The following is a 15849-nucleotide window of genomic DNA, read 5'->3' on the forward strand; positions in this document are numbered from 1 at the left end:
TTGACAGCCAGACTTCTGGGTTCAAGTTCCAGCTCCAGCCGGCAGAGCCATGTGACGCTGTGGTTAATTAATCTTTATTTGTCTGCAAAAACGGGACGATAACTGTACCGATTTCAAAAGGTTGTTGTGAGGATTAAATGAAGAAGAACTTAGCAAGTGTTAATGACGCACCGTGTGTGCTCAAAAAATGTCTGCCATGTCGTTTTTATTATTAATCTCTCAGGAGCAATCATGTTCCTCTATTTTCATTTAAGTAAATGTATAAAATCCACTTGATAAGCTAAAGTGAACATTACCTTCTACATGTTATAGTCACGATTTTAAAAAAAAAACCTTTCAGGCGTGCTGGGGTGGCTCAGTTAAGCATCTGCCTTTGGCTCGAGCAATGATCCCAGGGCTGCCCAGCTCCCTGCTCAGCAGGGAGTCTGCTTCTCCCTCTCTCTCTCTCTCTGAACTAAATAAATAAAATCTTTAAAAAATAAATAAATAAAAATAAACTTTCAAAGTTAAATACAGGTATCTCATTTTACTGCACTTTGCTTTTTTCCAACAACATTTGCTGATTCCATGCCCCTGTGTCACACTTTGGTAATTCTCACAATATTTTAAACTTTTTCATTATGATTATACCTGTTAGGGCAATCTGTGAGCAGTGATTATAACTCACTGAAAGCTCAGATGATGGTTAGCATTTTTTAACAATAAGTATTCTTTCACTAAGGTATGTACATTCTTTTTAGACATATGCTATTACACGGTATAATGTGAACAGAACTTTTTTATGCACTGGGAAACCAAAAAATTCATTTGACTCTCTTGATTGAGATTTGCGCTTTATTGCGGTGGTTGGGAACTGAACTTGGAGTATCTCCGAGGTACGCCTGCAAAACATACCAACTTGGGAGTCAAGCTGGCTCAGGTTCCATTTACTTAGTAGCTAAAGGAGCTAACAAAGATAATTTGTTATCTTTGAGCCTTGGTTTCCTTATCAATAACAAGAATATCAATAATACACCTTGTAAGGAATCAGTCACCTAAAAGAGGACACATTGTCAATAAAATTGCTATTTCCATTATATTTTCTGTGAAAGGCAAATATTGTTTGATACAAAAGTAAAACAAGTCATAACTGTGCTAGCATAATTATAAAACTCTTGCAATTAAGAACACTACTGCACCAAAACTAATCATTTCCAGCTCCTTTTCCTCCCTGATTCTGATAGGTCAGTCTTTTGTCTAAAAAAAACGATTGCAAATTGGATCCTGTGTCTCATCATTAGCTCTTGTTCAGTAAGACAGTCTGGATTTGAAGACCTAAAGGCCACAAAGTTCCTTTTGCTCCCTACAGACACAAGCAATGCATGGAAAACTTTAAGTCATCCTGGTATGGGTTTCTCCTTTGTCCATCGTTCATCCAAACATTCTTTCCCTTTTGGCAACACACTATGCTTCTAAGCTTCAACAAACATTTCAAAACGCAGTGCTGGCTCAAGTCCAAGCATGCATCTAAGTTCAGACTGCCACGGCCTTTGCAAAATCTTTTCAGTAATTTACATAGAGTTGCAAGGAATAAGCTCCCTGAAGACTCTGGATGGCCAAAAATAATTACTTTACTAAAAGAAAAGCAATATTAAATATTGTTACGACTCTATTATGTTTTGAGTATATCCACTAAATGATCACAGCTAAACTTCCAAAGACCATCTATAATTAATCGTCACAGAACAGATGGCCACATGGAGATGACCAGAAGTCAAGTACCTTGCCCAAGATTATACCTCCCACAGTGAGAATTTATACCTGCAAATGTAGAGCCAGGTCATGTGACCGGGTCCTCTGTCCACTGTCCCTACATGACATTACCTCTCACTAAGAAGCATTGGCTCAAATGATCGTATTTCACTTGATGCTTCTGAGAGTCTGTGAGAAGCGAAGGTCATGGCCATTCTCCAGGTGGGGGAGCTGGGGCTTCCAGAGACCACCTCCCCACAAAGTAAACCCGGTAGTTAAAAGCATCGCCATCGCCCTCGGGCAGCAGGGAGGGCTGGACAGCAGAATGCGGCAGGGCAAAATGCCCAGTTTACCCTCAGATTTTAAAGCTCAGCTTTCCAGGATTCCCTCCCAAATGATTTATGTTCCAGTGTTAATAACACTGCCCTTTACAATCTTAGAGTCTTCTCTTGGAGAGGAACTTTATTTATTTTAGGTTGAAGATCTAAAAGGGAAAAAACTACTGTGAGTATCCCTCTTGATAAAAGACAGAATAAAGCTTCTCACCCAGCTAACAATGTTGAGCTTTATAGAAACTGCATTATGAATTACACCTAGAAATTCTGCAATGTTAAATTAATAAAACTGGAAACAGTTCAGTCTGGGAAACATCAAAAGCCATGCACAAAATATCATTAAAAACAGGTGCCTGGAATCTATATGAAAAGAAAGTGGATGAGCGGTGGCTGGCTGCCCAGAACAAAGGAGGTTCGGGGGGTTGGGGGGAAATGGACAGTGACTGTTCGTGGGTACAGTATTTCTCTAAGGTGTTATCAAAATGTTCTTCAGTCGACTGTGGTAATGGTTACTCACTTCTGTGAATGAATTAAAACTCCCTGAATTGCATACCTTAAATGGGTAAATTATACGGTACATGAATTATATCTCAATAAGGCCATACTGTAAAAAAGGTCACAGACATTAGGATTCTATTTCTATTACATTCTGAAAAAGGCAAAACAGTGACAGAGGGCAGATCAACAGTTGCCAGACGCCGGGGGCTGATAGAACATTCCGCATCCTTATTAAGATGGTGGTTGAATGAATCTATACATTTATTTAAAATCACAGAATTGTACAGCAAAATTTTAAAAGTCAACTTAAAAAAAAAAACAACAAAAAAACTTCAATTGTTTCTTAAAAGCAAATCTACTTTCATTTAAATTTGTTACTCTTAAAAAAATGTTTATTGATCTTAAAAGTTATTCTGATGGCTTAGAGTGCTGTATCTCTCTACCAAAGGGATTTTTGAAATATTCTGGAGCACATATTAAGTAGTACATTTTTTATTACATGGGGAGAAAGCCAAAGTAGTAAGGTGGGGTGGGGGATTACCAGCCCTCCTACTGTTAGAACTGGAGGGTCCCATGTAGTCAAGCCCCTCCCGAATGCCACAGGTGATCTCAGAGGTCTGCTTAGCATCTGAGAAGCTTATTCCTGATCTCAAAGTGTTTTTAATTCAGCAAAATGTCAAGCATCATGTAACCTATTATTAGAAAGAGAAAAAGTATCTTTTAAGGTACAATAGAGAAGACCATTTTCCTTAGCCTAAAATCTGGATTTTCATTTATATGGCATGATAGGAGTCACATGAATCAAGGCCAATGTACTAACACCTGTCCCTCATCTCCTTGTCAGGAGGGAATAGGTCAAGGTTGCTCCAAGGTCAGTGAGAAGGTTTGCATGGAGGGAGAGCCTGCATGGAACCCCCTCTCCGGCCAGGGCACAGAGCTCCCTGAAACTACTCACACCAATGATTTCACTGGGGTCCTGCAACCAGGGCATTTAAATTGAGATGAGGGAGCCTAAGGACGAACCTCGACCATATTTGGCAAGGTTTTCATTCCCTGTTTCTTTACCCATAAAACTAGCTCTTTTTTTTTTTTTTTAACTGTTTTACTTCCCATGCTTAAGGACAGCCTAATAATAAAAGAAAATGTTTTCCCTTTGCTTTTTGCCTGAAAGAAAGAAAGAAAGAAAGAAAAGGCCAGGGGTAGTGAAGTTGAGCCCTGAACAACAGCCACAAGTGTGTGGTGAGTTAGATTTAGCCCAGGCCTTTCAGGTCTATTACCCCATTTCATCTCTGCAACAATGGGCTGGAGTAGGAGATAAGCATATCATTACTGACTTGGGAATGGAAAGGGGTTTCAGCTCCGGCCTTGAGCCAAGAGCAGAAGATCTGTGGATTAGAGCCCAAGTCCTGATTCCTGAATCCATGAAACCATGACATCACCCTGTTCCTCAGACACTCCAAAGTTCATGCCATGGCTACCCCATTCCTCGCAAGTGACCATACTCCCACTGGTGCACACCCCTAGTTCTTCAGTTGGGTAAGTAAGGAATCCTGTTACATTGCTTCTCCACTTTTTTGTCCTCAACTGAAGAACACACGACTCACCCAAAAATAGTCCTGCTGTGGTCAGATGCCTGGGCCTAGCTCTGCCCTCCCTCCATTTCCAGGCTCAGTCTGTCTTCAAATCTTCTGTAGTGCCCGCAGTTGCCAAGAGATGTACATGGTGAGAGCACTGAGAGGCCATGCTCAGATGCTGTGGCCACAGGCTGTGGTCTGGGTCAAGGTCCGGGGGAACCACACACCGGGAGGGCAGGAGGAGCCCAAGGTTTGACTGCCTGCAGCCCACAGCCTGTGACCTTCTCACAAGAAGACCTCACTTCAGTACCACACGTGTTCTTCCTTTTTCACATGAACTAGAAACTTGTACTCCTCACTCTAGTTTTTAAAATATTTGTACTTCTTGCGTCTATATGGCACGATTCTGCCATTTAGAGCAAAATGGATGTGACCATGGGTCATATGCTTATATACCCATGAGTGCTGAATGTCCAAGAACTGTTTTCTGAATGATGAATAAATGAAGCATTCCTTCATGGGTTAATATATTCCACAGGTCAAATCTTGGCTCTCTCTCCCCTCCAACAAAAATAAATATCAAAACTACGTGAGCAAGAACAGTCAGTAATAAGGGCACTGTGCACCTTCATGTCAGAAAAAGAAGTCCTATTTTCCTGAGGAATAGCATCATGGAATTCCCAAAACTATTAGTTCTTTCCAATGTCTGTGCACAGGTTGGCTTTGTGGCACACAGCAGGATGTTTGATTACATGAGAGTCACTGGAAACCACGTTTATCACACCCACATTTACATCTTTGCATTTATAAATTCTCTTAGCTGGGCAGAGATGGGCAGAAAAGCAAGCTGTACGTGGCTAGGGCCGCCTAATTTTACTCGCTAATGGTTGAATAAAAAGGTCTTTAAATGAGGCTCTGATCAAACTCCCCTGTGAGAATTTTTGCAGCTGAATAGCCAGGGTCTGAAACAGGACGAGGACTTGCTCTCTGATTGAACTGCAGTCATTCCACACACGGGGGAGAGAGGCCAGTGCCTGCCAAACCCACAGCTTGAAAATCTGTTTATCTGCCAAACCAAATGGCTTTGTACCGCTTTTCAGTTGCTTACACCTTATTGTTTAAAAGCCGACACTGGAAACTAAATTAAAACTAGGAACGGGACGAGAGATGCCTTTGAGGGAAGCGAGTATTGTCTGGGGGTCCTACAGGAAGACGCTGGGCTGGGCACCCATCTGCTTTTTGAGTTGGGGTGTGGGGTTGGTTACACAAGGGTTGGTTTAAGCTGCTTTGCTACATGTACGTTAATCTCCAATTAAAAGAAAAAGACCACTCCTGCCTCGGGAAAGCTTTTAAAAAAGCTCCCCTTTGAACCTAGGAGGAAAAATTCCATCAGCAATAGTCCTCCCTACAATATGGCATCGGTGAGTACATGGCCAGAAATAAACAGCATGATCAAATCAGAAAGCACCTTTTAAAGCCATCTAGTCCAACCTGTTCTAAAAGGTCCCACAGGGGACCCAATGAGGGTCCTGGGTGGCTCAGTCGGGTAACGGTCTACCTTCTGTTCAGGCCATGATCCCAGGGTTTCAGGATCAAGCCCTGTGTTGGGCTCCCCGCTCCCCAGAGAGTCTGCTTCTCCCTCAGACCCTCTCCCCTCTTGTGCTCTCTCTCTCTCAAATACATAAATAAAAGATCTTGCAAAAATTTTGTTCATTTTTTAAATTGTGATAAAATACACACATTGACATCTTAACAGTTCTTGAGTATACAATTCAGCAGCATTAAGCTCATTCCTCTCATGTTACTATCACCACCATCCACTTCCAGAACTCTTTTCATCTTGCAAAACTAAAACTCTAAAGCTGTTAAACATGTACTCCTGTGTCCTCCTCCCCCAGCCCCTGATAACCACCATTCTACTTTCCGTCTCTATGAATCTGACTTCTCCAGGAGGACCTCAGGTGAGCAAAATCATACATTACAGCTGGTCCCTGATCTATGATTTTTTTTTACTCTACAATGGTGCAAAAATGATATGCATTCAGTAGAAACCGCACCTGGAATCGTGAACTGGGATCATTTCACAGGCTAGCAACAAGCAGTACGTTATTCAATACATTACATGAGATATTCAACACCTTATTATGAAAGAGACTTTCATTAGATGATATCAGCCAACGTTAAGTGTTCTGAGTACATTTCAGGCAGGCGAAGCTCAGCTCCGACGTTCAGCAGGTTAGTGCATATGAAATGCATGGGTTTATTTGGATGTAACTCCAACTTAAGTCAGAGAAATCTGTCTTTGTCCTTTTGTGACTGCCTCTTACCCTCTCTTACCCTCCTATTCTATTCTCGCAAGGTTCATCCACCATTTAGCACGTGTCAGAATGTTCTTTTTAAGGCTGAATAATATTCCAGTGTATGTACATCCCACATTTTGTTCGTCCACGCATCTGCTAATGGATACTTGTGTTGCTTCCACCCCTCAGCTCTTGAGAATAATGCTGCTATGAACACAGGTGTACAAATAATCCTTTGAGCCCCTGCTTTCAATTTTGGGGGGTATATACCAAAATAGAATTGCTGGATCATATGGTAATTCTATGTTTAATTTTTTGAGGAACTGCCGCCATGTTTTCCACAGTGGCTGCACCGACCCACATTCCCACTAGCAGTGCACAAGAGTTCCAGTTTTTCCACATCCTCACCGACACTTGCTATCTTCTGGTTTCTGTTTTTGTTGTTCTGATAGCAGCTAGGTAATTTCTTTTGATTCTAACGATTTCACAACAACCACTGACTCTGTGCTTCACGTGTAGCTAGTTCTGAATCCATTGCATCTTGGAATCCTCACAACCAGGGGGGGCCCTGGAGCTAACAAGGACAGCAGCTTGTCAGCAGTCCCACAGCTAGGAAGGGACAGAACTGGAATTTGAGCCCAAAGGTGATAATTCCACATCCTGTGTTCTATCCACCTCATATGCTGCCTTCTTTCTTCCCAAAGGTAGTGGTTTCTGGGCACTGATTAAGACGCCCAGGGACCTCCTGAGCAAGGTTCCTGTCCTGCCTTATGGCATATTAATTTGTCAGCCTTGTGATCGGTGAACAAGCCAGAGAGAAAAGAGTACAATAAACTCTTAAGGATAGGAATTTCACACATCCAATGTTTGTTTTCCCCAGAGCACCCACTAAAATGTTCAACACACAATACTCAATAAATAGACATTTGAAAAATAAATTGTAGTTACAGAAACCCAGTAATTACTAATAATCCCATGCCAGTCTGTGTGACTAGAGAAAAAAAGAATACAGAGTGGACAACCACATACTGTGCACATTACAAATTAGTAATCAAGATAACTTACAGTATTTTTCTTCCAATTTCTTGACTCTCGCATGAGGTTTATTTTGTTTCTTTATTCCCCATTTATCTCTCACCTCTCTTCTCTTCCCCCCTTCCACTCCTTTTCTATTTATATCTTGGGACCATCTATGGAATATTACTTTGCTTTACTGATTTTATCCAAGCCAAAGTATACCCATTTATGAACCAACCAGAGTAGGAGCCTCTGACCAGTTAGGGCCACCCTATCAATGGGGACGGAGAAAACTTCTGCTGAGCCTTCCACAGAGAAGATGGATCCTGAAACAATCTGGGTTCTGTTAGTAAGAGAGGTAGAGTGATGGTGCTGGGTGGACAGGCAATTGATAACGTCCTTCCATATCCCAAAGTGACAGCCACAGCTTCAAATGTATCAAAACAGTGCTAGAAAGCAGAACTAGAAGCAGAAGGCAGAAATTATGGAGATGAAATATTATAGCATGATAGAGAGAGCTTTCTAATACCCACAGCTGTCCACAAATGAAATGGGCCACTTTGAGCACCTTATCCTGGTCCTGGTGCTTCTCATTATGTGGCTTCCACCACCTGCATTAGGATAAACCTGGGAAGAAACTAGCATTTGAGATCTTAGGTTCAAGGGAAAGTGACTACCTGCTAAGGGTTATCTTAAGACACACCACCAGAATCTCCTCCTTCTACAAGACTCTATGATTCAACTATCAAATACCAAGGCAGAGTGGTGGCGTCAAGAGCCCAAGGGTTGACATGTGACACCAAACGGGCCATGTCATTTGTTTAATTGTATAGTCCTATCTTTGCTGAAGACTTATAACCATAGCAACAAAGTAACATTTGAGGGTCATTCACTAAAGTATTCAGAAATTTTTTTCTACTAGACTTTAGAAAGATTATCCACATGTAAACAAATTTAAGGAAAATTACAATTCTCATTTAGTGGTTATATTAATTCATTTGGTAATATATTCGTAATAATTCATTTAAAACTTTAAAAAAGAACTGAACTCCATAAAGTAAAAGATACACAGGCAGTTAGGAGATTTAACTTGTTAGAGTTTCTTTTTTACATATATATTTTAATCCACTAAGTTTGGAACAATTCAAAAAGCCAATGTGGCCCATTATCCAGAGAGACAACAACCAGGCTTTTGTTTAGAGAGACAAAAACCAACTCTTACAGTGCTCATTTGATTATATTGATGACCATGAGCTCCATATTAAAATTTCATTTGAAGCCAGGGACTGTGTCTATAATGCTGTATGTCTGTCACTCTCTCATGAAGCCTCTCATTATTTAAGGAGGCAGTCCCTTTTATTCTGTACCTACTGTGTACCAGTAACAGCATTAAGAGATTAGAGCTCTGCCAATCACCACCACAGACTTGGGTATTACTAAATGGTAAGCTTAAGTAACTTACCTAAAGTCATAAGCAGGGGAACCAAGACAGGCACTCAGATCTGTTTAACTTGGAAGCCCATTTTCTTTTTACCATTTTATATTATATCCTGTCAAATTAATCATCCCTCAAAGGCACTGAATACAACAGATGATCAGTCTGACCTATCTGATTATGCAAGGTAGTTGCTGGCATCATTGCCAAATCATGCCATTCGACCAAATACTGCCATGCCTAGTTACGGTAATTCTTTCAATAAACTAATTTATATATCATAAACATGATCCCAATACCAAGCTGCTGCTTTACAACATATTCTCCTTTTAAATACCACAGAAACTTAGACCTTAACTCCAAATTAACTGCTTATTTCTTCAACAGTGCTACCATTACCAAGAGTATGTTGGGTAAGAAGACCATTTAGGACAGGGATCAAGTACCTATGTGTTAGTGACTATAAGCTTAAGCCTTCCGATGTCATGAAAAGCAACAATAAATGTTACTTTTCAACCCCAAATTCATCTCTGTAGAAGCGCCTGTTAGCTCCTGGGCAAATCATCCACCTAATTCCGAGCAGTTAACAAGTGCTTACTATCTCTTCATCATTTGGCAGTACCATATGCAGCCAAGAGTTTGGCAGTAAGTTGATTGTGATGGAAACAAAATTGGCTTCTCACCAAAAGGCTCCAATGAGTCTCCCTTTTACACAATAAAATCCAACATTTCGTATTCTGGGCAATAATTTTCCACGCCATCCGCCACCTTACTAGGACAAGTTCTTGGGCCTTGGAATGATTTCTGCACAAGTTACTCAAGAACTAAGTTCCATACTAAATACAACTAAACATAAGAAGTGGACATTCCCTTAAGAAAATGTTATATCTGGGGCACCTGGGTGGCTCAGTGGGTTAGGTGTCTGCCATCAGCTCAGGTGGTGATCTAGGGATGGAGCCCCACCTCTCCCTCTCCCTCTGCCCCATTATGCGCACACACTCTTTCTTTGTTTCAAATAAATAAATAAAATCTTTTTAAAAAGTAAGAAAGAAAAAGAAAATGTTGTATCTATTTACAACATTCATAGTGCATAAATTCCTCCAGGGGCAGGTCTGCTTACAAGTATATCCACACAAGGGCCATAACGGCCACTTTTGCCCCAGTGTTTTCTGATTGCTCTTCCCTTTCCCTTGCACTCACACTGGCTTCGTGTCATCACTCATTATACTGCTATTTTCAAACATGTAAGTGATTCTCTTTTTAAAAAAATAAAGATGTGGGCACCTGGGTGGCTCACTCAGTTAAGTGGATGCCTTCAGCTCAGGTCATGGTCCCAGGATGCTGGGGTCTTGGGGTCAAGCCTTGCATCAGGCTCCCTTTTCCCTCTTTCTGTTCCTGCCCCCACTCGTGCTCTCTCTCTCTGTCTGTCTGAAATACATACATACATACATAAAATATTTTTTAAAATAAATATTTTAAAAATTTAAAAAATTTAAAAATAAAGATGTACAAAGGCCAAAAAAAAGCATTCACCCATAATGCAGAAATAATCACTATTAAAACTTTAGTATAGGGGCGCCTGGGTGGCTCAGTGGGTTAAAGCCTCTGCTTTCAGCTCAGGTCACGATCCCAGGGTCCTGGGATCAAGCCCCACATCGGGCTCTCTGCTCAGCAGGGAGCCTGCTTCCTCCTCTCTCTCTCTGCCTGCCTCTCTTGCCTACTTGTAATCTCTGTCTGTCAAATAAATAAATAAAATCTTTAAAAAAAAAAACAAACTTTAGTATAATTACTGATATACATAGCTTACAGATTAGTGTCCCACCAATGCATATTTTATTTCAGAAATAGTATCATAGTTACCTACACATATGTGTTAAACCTTTTATTTTTTTTTAATTTGTCAATTTGTTTATTTTTATTTTTTAAATTTTAATTCTAGTAGAGTTAACATACAATGTTATATTAGTTTCTGGTATACAATATAGTGATTCAACTTTTTTTTTTTTTTTTGCATTTATTCTGTGCAAATTTACTCCCGGGCCATAAATTTTTGTTTCTTCAGTTTCTTCTGGGATATCTTTTTCTTCTGTGCAACCTCCTCTTCTGGTTTAGGAACAATCTGCTCTTTTTCAGTAAGGATCATCTCAATGTGGCAGGGAGAGCTCATGTATGGGGTAATGCGACCATGAGCCCTGTAAGTCCTACGCCGCATCTTGGGGGCTTTGTTCACCTGAATGTGCTCAATGACCAGAGAATCGACATCTAAACCCTTAAGTTCAGCATTACTCTCTGCGTTTTTAAGCATGTGCAGTAAAAATTCAGCCCTCTTCTTGGGCCACCGACCTTGTGTCCAGCCCCACTGTTTGGCCTGGGCACACCTACCAACTCCACCATTGTAGCGACGGAATGGCACACACTGCTTCTGCAAAGTGACGTCTTTCAGATACTTGGTGGATTTTCGGATATGCATACCCTTGATGGCCTGGGCAGTTTCACGTGTGTTCTTAAAGTGAACACGGAGATTTGAACCTCTTGACTTGCATGATTTCGCAGGGTTTTCCGGGTCAAGCGAATAGCGAACCATGTTCAGAGGTCACTCACCCCAGGCCGCTGAGAGGAAGAGTGATTCAACTTTTTAAAAACACCTTTCATTTTAGTAATGTAATTTAATACTATGTTTAAAGATATATTCAAGGTGTTCCATTGTTATGGATGTATCTTAATTTGTATTTGCTTAATAAGCCTCCTATCGGACTGGAGCTTGTGGAATTCTGGGCTCCCCCATGGGTTTATTTATTTATTTTTCAAAGATTTTATTTATTTATTAGAGACAGGCAGAGAGAGAGGGGAAGCAGGCTCCCTGCTGAGCAGAGAGCCCACAGGATGCAGGGCTCCATCCCAGAACCCTGAGATCATGACCTGAGAGGAAGGCAGAGGCTTAACCCACTGAGACACCCAGGCGTTTTAAACTCTAATAGACTCTTCCATGCTGCTGGTCTCAAAGGGACTGCTCTGGGTCATACTACCCAATAAGCTAAAAGGAGGCATTCTTTACCAAATTGTGTTTCTTTTTTTCTCTTTTCTTCTTTGCATTCAGGCACAAGATAAAACATATTTTTTGATGTGGGGTGTGGTCAAAGAAGCATGAAAGTCACTGTTCTATCCCCAAAAATTAGAGGATAGAGCTTAAATAATTTTAAAAATAGAACTGAACCATTATAACTAGATTAAGAAATTATTTTATTGCCTGAACATTAAAAGATTTCAAAACACCCACTAAGATTTTCACAATGGTTTCCATGATGATGAATATCAAAAGGTACATCTTTCTGATGTTGAAAAATCAAGTATGGCCACCATGGGCTTCACCTCAGAAGGCTCTCCAGTGATGACTACATTAATTCTTTTCCTCCCTCCCCCTCTCTCAGGGGCAAACTGAAAATGAACAGAGTAGAAGGTGGTAGAAAGAACCCTGAGGAAAAAGCCGTGTTCTATGGTAAGGAAGGTGGGGCTACAGGCAAATGACTGGGTCTGGGGCCTTTGAAGCAGGAGGAAGTATCACTTCCTTGCCGGCCCCCTCCCTCGGGCCTCCTGTCAGGGCACTGGCTACAGTTCTGCTCTCCGTGACACAGCTTCCCCATGGAAAGCAGAAGTGGTCCTCCCTCTCCAGAGGGTCTCTCTGAGACGAGCTTCTCTGTTCCCCTCACCCCCGTGGGGGTTAACATTTACAGGAAGAGCAGAGGCACCCCGAAGGCCCAAAAGCCAAGAAGACGTCATTGCATTAGTTGGAGGCAGAATGGATGCAGATCACCTCACCAGTGCTGAAAAGTGGGCCCAAGGAAGTCGTGACAGCTCCCCACCAGATGTTGTACCAACAGATAGAGGAAGGAGGCCTGGAGCAACATGTTGGCAAAGACCTTTCAATCAGCATGGCTTGGGATCAAGAGTGAGTTCAGATGTTCACGGAATGGTGGGAGTGTGGGCACACACTGCATTATTTGACTTGCCTGAGGTGTGAACTGTCAAAAGGAGAGAAGACAGATTTAAAAGACCCTCTGAGCTACAGGAATAGCTCAGACTTCTGCCCAGTGTTCTACAAGCCAATGGGGGCAGAGCCTAGAACGTTAAGAAACACCCTCTCAAGTGGATTCTGTAAAGGTATCCTTATTCATATAATTTTACTGGACATCATTTATATAAGTCAGCATTACAAGAAATGAACAGTTACAACAACACAAACCAATAATCTCTTCCCATAAATGCTCAGCTCCTATTGTGTCAACTCATGGTTTGGGGACCTTGAAAGGGGACAGGCAGAAAGCTGACGAGATGGGCCAGAGAAGGGAGACTGGGAATATGTGAAGGTTAACAAAGACAGTCAAATAATAAAACTCTGAAAGAATTCTACATAAATGAAAATGACATCCCGATGGCAAATAGAACTTTCAAGAAATAGTTTTGTGACAGGTAAGGAACGTTGACAGTACTAAGAGAAAGTGAAGCACAGAACAAGGTTGAGGAAAAAGTCCAAGAATAAAGAACAAAGGCTATATTCTCTGGCCCTGCAACTTGTCAGCATGGACGTACCTTTTTAACACATCATCCCAAGTCATTATTTGAACTTGCTCTTCTAAATTACGAGACAGCCCTTCCAGTTAATTTAAGCCAAAGATATCCAAAAGAAGGTCCAAGTCTTGAAATGGGGCTGTTCCAAAAATTCTAATTCCTCAACTGGCAGATTCCCATACATTGTCTACACTTGGGCTTCTCCCCTAAACGGGAACTTACTCAAAATAAATTTCAGAAATGATGATAGAGTCAACTCAACATTTCACAATTTAAGTATCAGGAAACTGGACAGCTGTAAGAAATCTTTCAATAGTTCTGACTGGGAAAAAAAAAAAAAGAAACTTCCTCTTGTATGTCCTTCTCTTCATCACCAATCTTTAGAGATGGTAGGCAATGTGTGTCCATTGTAAAAGTGTGGGCTTTGAGGGGCACCTGGCTCATAGCAGGTGCTCAGTAAAGGAGTGCATATTTTAATGAGCATCTTATGGATCCTGTCTCCCCTACTTTATATTTTCACTGCAAATGATGCTCTCACTGTTCTAACAACCACACAAGGAGGCTTGTATGGTTCAGGGAAGGAACTTCTAGTAGCGGCTGCAGGTAACCCTTTGGTAAAGTGTTACCTGGGTGTTTCTTTTTGAACCAATAAGCCCCGATAGCCCCAAGACAGTCACTAGAGCTGTTTGGGCAACAGCCCATATAGCTGTCACCTTGGCCATTACCAGAGCTACCCCCTCCCCAAGCAGGAAGCAGTGGTGAAAGGCATAGAAACTCACCTCCCTGAGTATGCCTTTAAGTGCCCTGCTTGATGGTACAATTACCAAGTCACAGAAGAAAATTACCTTGTGGCTCCCTGTTTAAAAATGTTTATTAAGTGATAATTTCTTTTATGTAATTGAGTACCTACTACAGAAGCAAAGGCAGAAAAGTGGGGAACACTCTAAAGTTAGAGCCAGACAACATACCTACTGTGCCCAGTGGTGCCACTTAACCAAGTCTGTAACCTTGGACATGACACCAAACCTCTTTTTTTGGTACCTGTCCCTGCCTACCCTGGGATCCATGGGAGGTTCAAATGAAATCAGAGCTCAGTAAGGCTTTTGACACTGGAATCAGCAATTCTCAGGAATCGCTTCCGACAAGCAAAAGGTGTGAGCACAGTCACTGCCGGGTAGAGCCCAAGAGTGATCTGAGGCCACCTCTGTCATCAATGAGTCATTGGTCAGTGTCCCAACTAATAACTGTAGTGACCTTTTAACGTTAATACTATCCACGCCTGAGGACATGGAGGTCATTGGGATCAGCAGTGTGAGCAAGATGTAACAACTTTTCATACTGTAAACATGTGCACATTGTATTCTTATTTATACTGATTTACATTTGTATGGGTTTATGGACAATATCCTTGAAGGTTGTTAAATTACATCTCTGTGTATTCATTTGAAACAAATGACATCTCAGATGTTTTGGTGATTTATTTTTTAATACAAATAGAATGGAACTAAGGGGGCTTAGAGAGTCATAGCTTCACAAAACTGTGGACCACTTTTCTACTAAAAAAAAAAACAACAACAATAACACCCTGGTGTTTGGCAGTGGGGCAATATTGCAAAGTCTTCATATATCTTGGCAACATCTATGACTCTAAAAAAAGTCTTTTTGATTGGACGAACTACTTTTGCAAGCTACATCTCACCACTCCCGGTCAAGCCCTTGGCCCCAGGAAAACAGCAGAGTAAATTGTCCTGTGTAGAGATTCCCACTTAGAACACTGACACTGGGTTAACTAGACAGTCAAAAATCCCTGTTTTAGAAACCAGGAGAGAGGCCAGAGGGCTTCAAATGCCTAAGGAACCAGCCTTGTTCCTTGGCCTTGAACAGAGCCAAACTCAGAGCCAACCTTCATTCCCTCTTCCAAGTAATCCTGACTGCATGATAGGCATTGGGGTTAGCTAGTGTTTTGGACAAGACAGAGCTGTTTGCAGAGAGCTTTCACTGCAGTGGTGAAAACAGACTAGACACACACAGACAAATCTGTAACTCTGGTTACTGCTGTGAAGGAAATGTTGGCTGCATAAATGACCCAAGTCATTAACCCAACTTATTCCATATCACAACTCTGGTCAATGATGGGAGAGACCCAAATTTAGGTTTTCCAGCCCCTGTTTTCTCTTTCCTTACATGGGCTGACCTCTACCCTTCACTCAGGAAGAGGGTTTTACCCTACTCTGCATCCAAACAGGCCTGGTCACCAAAAGTCCCTTGGGATCAAATTAAATTTCTTCAAGCCTCAAGACATTTATCTCCTTACCTCAAAAGAAAAATCCAGGACTAACTAAATCCCACCCTTTTTCCAGCAAAGTTAGCTTACTCAGGAAGGACTTCTGGCG

General features: G+C 41.4%; 1 protein-coding gene and 1 pseudogene across 3 annotated transcripts in view; both read right to left on the reverse strand.

Annotated features, from left to right (window-relative positions):
• LOC111155370 (LYN proto-oncogene, Src family tyrosine kinase) overlaps nt 1-15849 on the reverse strand; it is a 117099-nt gene that overhangs the window by 99847 nt on the left and 1403 nt on the right. The gene's annotated exons all lie outside the window — the stretch shown is intronic.
• Nucleotides 10898-11509, reverse strand: LOC111155371 (annotated as a pseudogene). Its single transcript, XR_002641140.1, has one exon. The product of XR_002641140.1 is annotated as a 60S ribosomal protein L17 pseudogene (transcript).

Source organism: Enhydra lutris, unplaced genomic scaffold (genome assembly GCF_002288905.1).
Source record: "Enhydra lutris kenyoni isolate GAN:26980312 unplaced genomic scaffold, ASM228890v2 scaffoldscaffold41, whole genome shotgun sequence".
In the NCBI taxonomy this organism is placed as follows: domain Eukaryota; kingdom Metazoa; phylum Chordata; class Mammalia; order Carnivora; family Mustelidae; genus Enhydra; species Enhydra lutris.